This window comes from Urocitellus parryii, chromosome 11 (genome assembly GCF_045843805.1).
Source record: "Urocitellus parryii isolate mUroPar1 chromosome 11, mUroPar1.hap1, whole genome shotgun sequence".
Classification (NCBI taxonomy): domain Eukaryota; kingdom Metazoa; phylum Chordata; class Mammalia; order Rodentia; family Sciuridae; genus Urocitellus; species Urocitellus parryii.
Window position 1 is genome coordinate 112625693 of NC_135541.1, and position 6698 is coordinate 112632390.

General features: G+C 36.7%; 1 pseudogene; it reads left to right on the forward strand.

Annotated features, from left to right (window-relative positions):
- The first annotated feature begins 1441 nt into the window (after positions 1–1441).
- LOC144249373 (vomeronasal type-1 receptor 90-like) lies at positions 1442–2366 on the forward strand (annotated as a pseudogene).
- Positions 2367–6698: the final 4332 nt, after the last annotated feature.

A 6698-nucleotide genomic window follows, 5' to 3' on the forward strand; every position in this document is an offset into this window, starting at 1 on the left:
AGTGCTGAAGTGAGAAAAGGGTGTGTTGAGGTGAATCCACACATTTTCTGATGGTAATAGGATAGGCTGAGATTCATGAAGCTGATATTTATTTATTTATTTATTTGTTTGTTTGTTTTTCCCAAGTCACATTTAATTTAATATCAAGAGTGTAATACAAAAAGCGCCAATACAACGAAGTAACACATTCCCCCATTACACCAGTGACAATGCTCTTTTAACATAAGCTTGTTGATTCATAACAACAATTCATAAAGTTCACTACTGAGAAAAAATAATGAAGTGAGTCTCATCACAGCCAATGTCCTTATACAATCTAGTTGTGAAATTAACTTTCATAATGCTTCACACAGTTTAAAACTGAAGTTCAATACCACACCTTCATGTCTGCACAGTCCTCAGTTGTTTGCAGTTTTTAAAACCATTCAAAGAACAAACCATTGATGAAAACCACATTGATTTAAGGCTCCATTATGTAAGGGAGAGCCCTAAGCTAGGTGGTTAAATATATGGTCTACTTGTACTGACAGCTATTATTTGATTTTCTCATGACTATTAAAAGTCGGTTCTCAGCAGAAAAACCTTTAAAGGCAATATCACCTCATTTGAGTTTTGACCCAGAGGTTAAACAACAATCATGAAGTCCACAGTCTTATTGGCAAAACTGATACACAGTGTCTCTAAGTCATTATGTTCAAAGCTAAGAGCGATGTTTATTCCGTTTTCACATTTTACTGGAATTTTACATGTTCAATTCATGATTTTTAAATCTCTAGGTTTTCAGTCCTCCAATCTGTCTGAAGACACAGTGTGCCACAGACTTAAGACTTCTGTTTCTCCCTCTATTTTCTTCAAACAGAAACATTTCTCAAGTGTCCACATTTTCTAGAAGGGGAACTTTTCGGAGGTGGCCTCTTTTGAATAGTCAGACGACATCAGGCCTCAGAAGCAAGGGGAAGGGGAAGTAAAAAAAGATGAAACACAAGTTTCATCTGGTAAGTTTTACATTAATCATTACAAGCTGCATGGTATAAGAATGTTTTTTCGTTTGTTTGGTTGCTTGGGTTTTTTTTCTTTTTTTAGCTCAAAAAGTCTGAGTCTTGGTGTGGAAACGAGTACTTGGCTGTCCCACCAGCTTTCTCGCAGTGGGACTGTCAGGGAAGTCTTGACTGGGGAGTCTGATTTGTTTACCTGTCAGGTGTAAACTTCCAGGCACTCAGTTCATTTGAGGCTTGTTCCAGTTTGTCTTTAGTCTGTTCCAGTTCGCCTTTCATTTTTAGGAAAAAACAAGTTAATCGCTGGGTCTACCATTGTTGAACTCAGTTGGGCAACATTCAGCTGCTGGACTTGCTTAAGGTAGGCTCCTGGTGATATTATTTGAATAAATACTTTTTCTTCACTGCCTCCAAAGATATATACTCTGTGATTCATTGCCCAAAAGATGAAAAAGAGCAACCAATTATACGATTTTTTTTTAACCATAAGAAATGCGTTTTTCTCTGAAAAACAATTTGAGATCTTGGCCAACTCCATCCTCCTTCTCTTCCACATCTCCACATTCCTCCTCCAGCACAGGCTCAAGCCCACTGACCTGATCATAGGTCTCTTGTCCCTAATCCACATAGGGATGATGATAATTTTAGGGTACATAGCTACAAGTGTCTTTGTGTCTCAGGATTTGGGGGATTACATCAAGTATCAATCAGTTATCTACTTTTACAGGTTTCTGAGGGGCTTCTCCATTTGTGCCACCTGCCTGCTGACTGTCCTCCAGGCCATCACCCTCAACCCCAGAAGCTCCTGCTTGGCCAAGTTCAAACATAAATCCCCACAGCAGACCCTGTGTGTCCTTGTTTTCCTGTGGGCCTTCTACATGTCCTTGTGTGCTCACTTCTCATTGTCTTCTACTGCCATTCCCAATGTGACCTCACATGGCCATGTATTTATTACACAATCCTGCACAATTTTACCCATGAGTTACATCCTCAGGCATTTATTTTCTGTATTAGGTGTATTCCGGGATGTCTTTCTTATAAGACCCATGGCCCTCTCAAGTGTGTACATAGTGGCTCTCTTGTGTAGACACCAGAGGCACTTCCAGCACCTTCAAAGCACCAGCCTTTCTCCAAAAGCATCCCCTATACAGCGGGCCACCTGGACCATCCTGTTACTCATGAGTTTCTTTGTGCTCATGTACTGTTTGGACAGCATCTTTTCCTCCTCAGGATCTATATGGGAAAGATGACCATGTTTGCTTTAATGTCCAGATGATGGTGGCCAATGGCTATGCCAAAGCCAGTCCTTTGCTACTAATCTGCACTGAAAAATGAATTTTTAACTTCTTAAAATCATTTTGGTTAAGATAGCAAAAATTTAAGTACTGATGATAGATATGTTCTCCTAATGTGCCAATACACTGGCTTCCAAATAATAAATCATGTCATACAATAGATGCTCTCTGGATTATGTGAATATGGAGATATGCATTTTTTGTTAAATCTGTTAGACATGTGAATAACAAATGTTTCACAGAAATGTCAATGCTTTACCTCTTTGAGATAACACAAGAGTCCCACATATCTGCCTGGTGTCAGCAAAAGATTCTTATGAGGAAGGTGTGCGTTAGCCACTATAAACATATGGACAGTATTTATTATGTTTTAGTAAGTGCTTTAAATGAGCTGTATTTTTCCCAACTAAATATGTCAATATTTACTGCCATGAATTACCACCGGAACCACCAATTGTTCTTTTACTGATCTGCTAAAAAGAATGGAATGTAGGGATTTAAGATATCATATATAAATCAGTTCTCATAATAACATTATTGTCAATAACCCATGATGGAAGCAACTCAGTGTCCAAAAGCATAGGAAAGTATAAGCAAAACATGGCCTTAGCATATTATGGGATATTATTCATCCTGAACAAGAACATCAAAAATTGCATGAGACCATAATTCACAAACCTTTAATGTAGAAGGTAGAACTGAGCTTAGAAACACATACAGACAGAAAATAGATTCGCAATTACCAGGACCTGAGGAAAGGTGTCATTGAGGATTTCTTATTTGATAGCAGGGAAGGGACAGATGGAAAGATTTCAGTGAAAGACTCCAAGAACAGAATAGAGGAATCAGTTTGAGTACTTCTACTGCACAGTAGGGTTCGTTAAAACAACCTTAATTCTGTTTCAAAATAAAATTCACAATATATAAAGATAATTAACAGCTGAAGAGGTGAAAACATTTATTACTATGATTTGATTATTACAACTTATGTACATGTACTGAATTACCATAATGTCCCACATAAAAATGCATAAATATATATCTTTAAAAAGAGGTTTTGGTAACTTTATTACAGCTATAAAAAACTCACTGAAATATAAATAATTTTATATCTCATGATTATAAAGATGCCAGAATATGATTTGTATAATTTTCTAACAGTTTTAATGCATCTTCTATGGGGAAAGCATTTTTTATCCTTAATAAAGTTACCATCTGATCCAGCAATCACACTTTTTTATCCACATTACTTCTAAACTTATGCCCACAGAAACGGTGTATGTTGCTGATGACTTGGTCCTTGTCCCTAATGACAATTGAATTAAGAGGACATGGTTTTGAGAAAAAGGAAAAGCAGGTATATTATTGCCTTTGTAAAAAAAAAAAAAAAAAAAAAAAGATGCACAGTGTACTCCAGTTCTAGAGGCTGTAATTCTGCTCATTACAGGGAACAAGTTTTTGTTTTTGTTATTTTATTTTGTCTTGTTTTATTTTGTTTTGTTGTTTTTTATACTGGTGATTGCACTCAGGGGCTCTCACCACTGAGCCCCATCCCAAACCAATTTTGTATTTTTATTTAGAGACAAAGTCTCACTGAATTGCACAGCACCTTGCTTTTTCTGAGTCTGGATTTGAACTCAAGATACTCATGCCTCAGCCTCCAAGACATTGGGATTATAGGCATGAGCCACAGTGCCTGGTAGAACAAATTTGTTGTTGTTGTTGTTGTTTGTTTTTGTAGAAGCTATTCAAAAACTGCCTGCCAGATATTCCCTGTAGGAGAACTGCAATCCCCTTGGTAATTTGCGAGACAGCCATTCCTTAGATTTTCAGGTGCCATTCCTGAAGGCTGAGTGACTTGGTTCCTGTGGTGGGTGTGTGCTCAAGGCTATCTGTGTCTGGGAGGGGAAAAGAAAACTTTGTTCCTAGCCCCCCAAAATAAGGAGGAGGAAAGGGAGATGAGGAAAAGAAAACATGTCCATTTAAAAAAAGGCTTAGTGGCAGATCAGCAAGGGCTCTATTCAAGCCTGAGGCAGACCACTACTATATATGTAACTATTGAAAGCAGCTCTATTCACTAACACCATAAATTGGAAAGAATACAGACATTCTTTTGCAAATTAGTGGAGAAGCAAATGTATTTTCCAAGAAATATTTATTCAACAGAAAAGAGTAGCCTATTGATTAGCTCAACAATAAAAATGAAACTTAAATGCAGTTTACTGAGTAAAATAAGCCAGGATGCAAAGGGTACTTCTTTTATGCAATTTATATGACCCTCCTGAGAAGGAGACAATATAGAATAGACTTGGGGCTACTGATTTTCAGGGTTGGACAAAAGTGTAGCCCTTTAATAAAAAGTGAATGTGGCCTGGCATCCTGTGCCTGCAGCCAGATTCTCAGGAGGCTGAGGCAGGACAGCATAAGCCCACAATAGTGAGACCAGGCTGGGCATCACAGCAAGACTCTGTTAAAAAAAAAAAAAAAAAACAGAGACAATAAGAACAACCAGCAACAACAACAAAATACTGAGGCCACTTTCAAGGTGAAGGAACTTTTTGCACTATGCTGGAATAACACATAAATGGATGCCTGCCATTTTTCAAAATAATGGAATTCATTTTACAAAAAACCTGAACTCTAATGTGAGAAAAGAAAAAGAAAAGCTTTAAAATGGAGGTGAGCTGAGGAACTCTGGCAAGTGCTGTTTGAGCTGGAAACTATAAGACCATAGATAACATCTGGGTCATGTACACCAACACTGTGCTCTAATAGATAAGCAAGCTTGTTACAGAAGCATTGATTAAGAATTCATAAACAGCTCTTAGAATAAAACTAATATGTATATGGTGGTTAGTGGACACAGGGCTGTGTACTCTTAAGTCTAGACTGAGACCTGCTGCACTGCATCATGGTCAGAGACATCAACATGAACTTATTTAGCTTGATAATGATACATGTGAATAAATCCAGAAACAAAGACGCAAGTGTGTAAATATTACAATGAGTATATATACAGACATGGCACCCAGTTCTTGTAAAGGTGGTCCAGAGTAGTGACACATAGTGCCCAGGTCTTGGTTTCTGATACAAAACAGAACTAGTGAATGGTGTCAGTAGGAAGAAGAAAAAGTGTAGGTCCACACCCCACAAATATAATGACATTATAATTTATAGACTAAGATTCTTTCATGAGAAATCCAGAATCCAGTTAAGTTTCCATACCATGGAAGAACACAAACCAGAAAATATTTCTGATTCCTATGATTAGAACCAGTCAGGGCTGAGTTCTCTTTCCTCTAAGAAAATGTCAGCAAAATAAAAGAAAACTTGATGAAATTTTACCTAAACACACTGAAACAAAAAGAGAGATGCAAATCAACTGAAATCAGAAATAAAAATTAAGACATCACCACCAGGTTTACAGAAATAAAAAGCGTAATCAATGAGGAAAGACTGAGAAATATTGCATGCAACAAATTAGTTAACTGGGAAAAAATCAAAAGGAGATGAATCAAGGTGCAGAGGCAGAATGGCAGAATTAATCCTTGTCCAATCTGCCATCTTTGTTTATATCAATAGATTTCATTAGGGCATTAGCATCTGTAGTACGTTATTCTTGCTGTGTCATTAGGCAGGTTAAAGAGTTAGCAACACCATGCAGCCTATTCCTCAGATAGATACTATACTTGCAGTGTGCTATGTCAGGAGTTTTGTGTGGCTCTAAAGAAAGACTATTGTTTAAAGTTACTGTTACATGGACAGCTTCAAGCATAGTGGAGCTTTGTAAAACATTGTGGTTGTCTAACAAGAGAGTTTTTGTATTCCCAGAAGCTTTGTGTCTGAGATAAAGGGAAAGGCTGACTTTTAGAAGATACGAAAAAAAATGAGTCATAAAATGGAGTGCACATTTGTAATTCCAGCCTCTCAGGAGGGTGAAGGTAAAGAATGATAGGTTATCTCTTTGATGTTTCTTGTTTAATTTCATGTGGATGTAGCTCAGTGATGAAGTACCTCTGGGTTTAATCCCCATTAATTTCTAAAATATAAAAAAATATAAAAAATTTGAATATATAAGAATTAAAGAGATCAAATAAATTTTCAAAAAGTTCCCAAGACATTCCATTATTTTGTGGGTTTACTGGTGAAGCCTATTAAACTTTTGAAAAATTAATACAAATGCTTATCAATCTTTTCCAAAGCTTAAAAGAGTAGGGCATATTTCCTGATTTATTCCATAAGTCTATGTTTTTCTGATAACAAAGACATTGGTAACATCATTATATATTTGTCAAAACCCATAGAATATTCAAAACCAAGACTAATATAAACTACCAACTTTGAGGGATAAAAATGTGCCAAAAAATTTGTCTTATGAATGCAAGGGTGGTACAACATAAAAAAATCA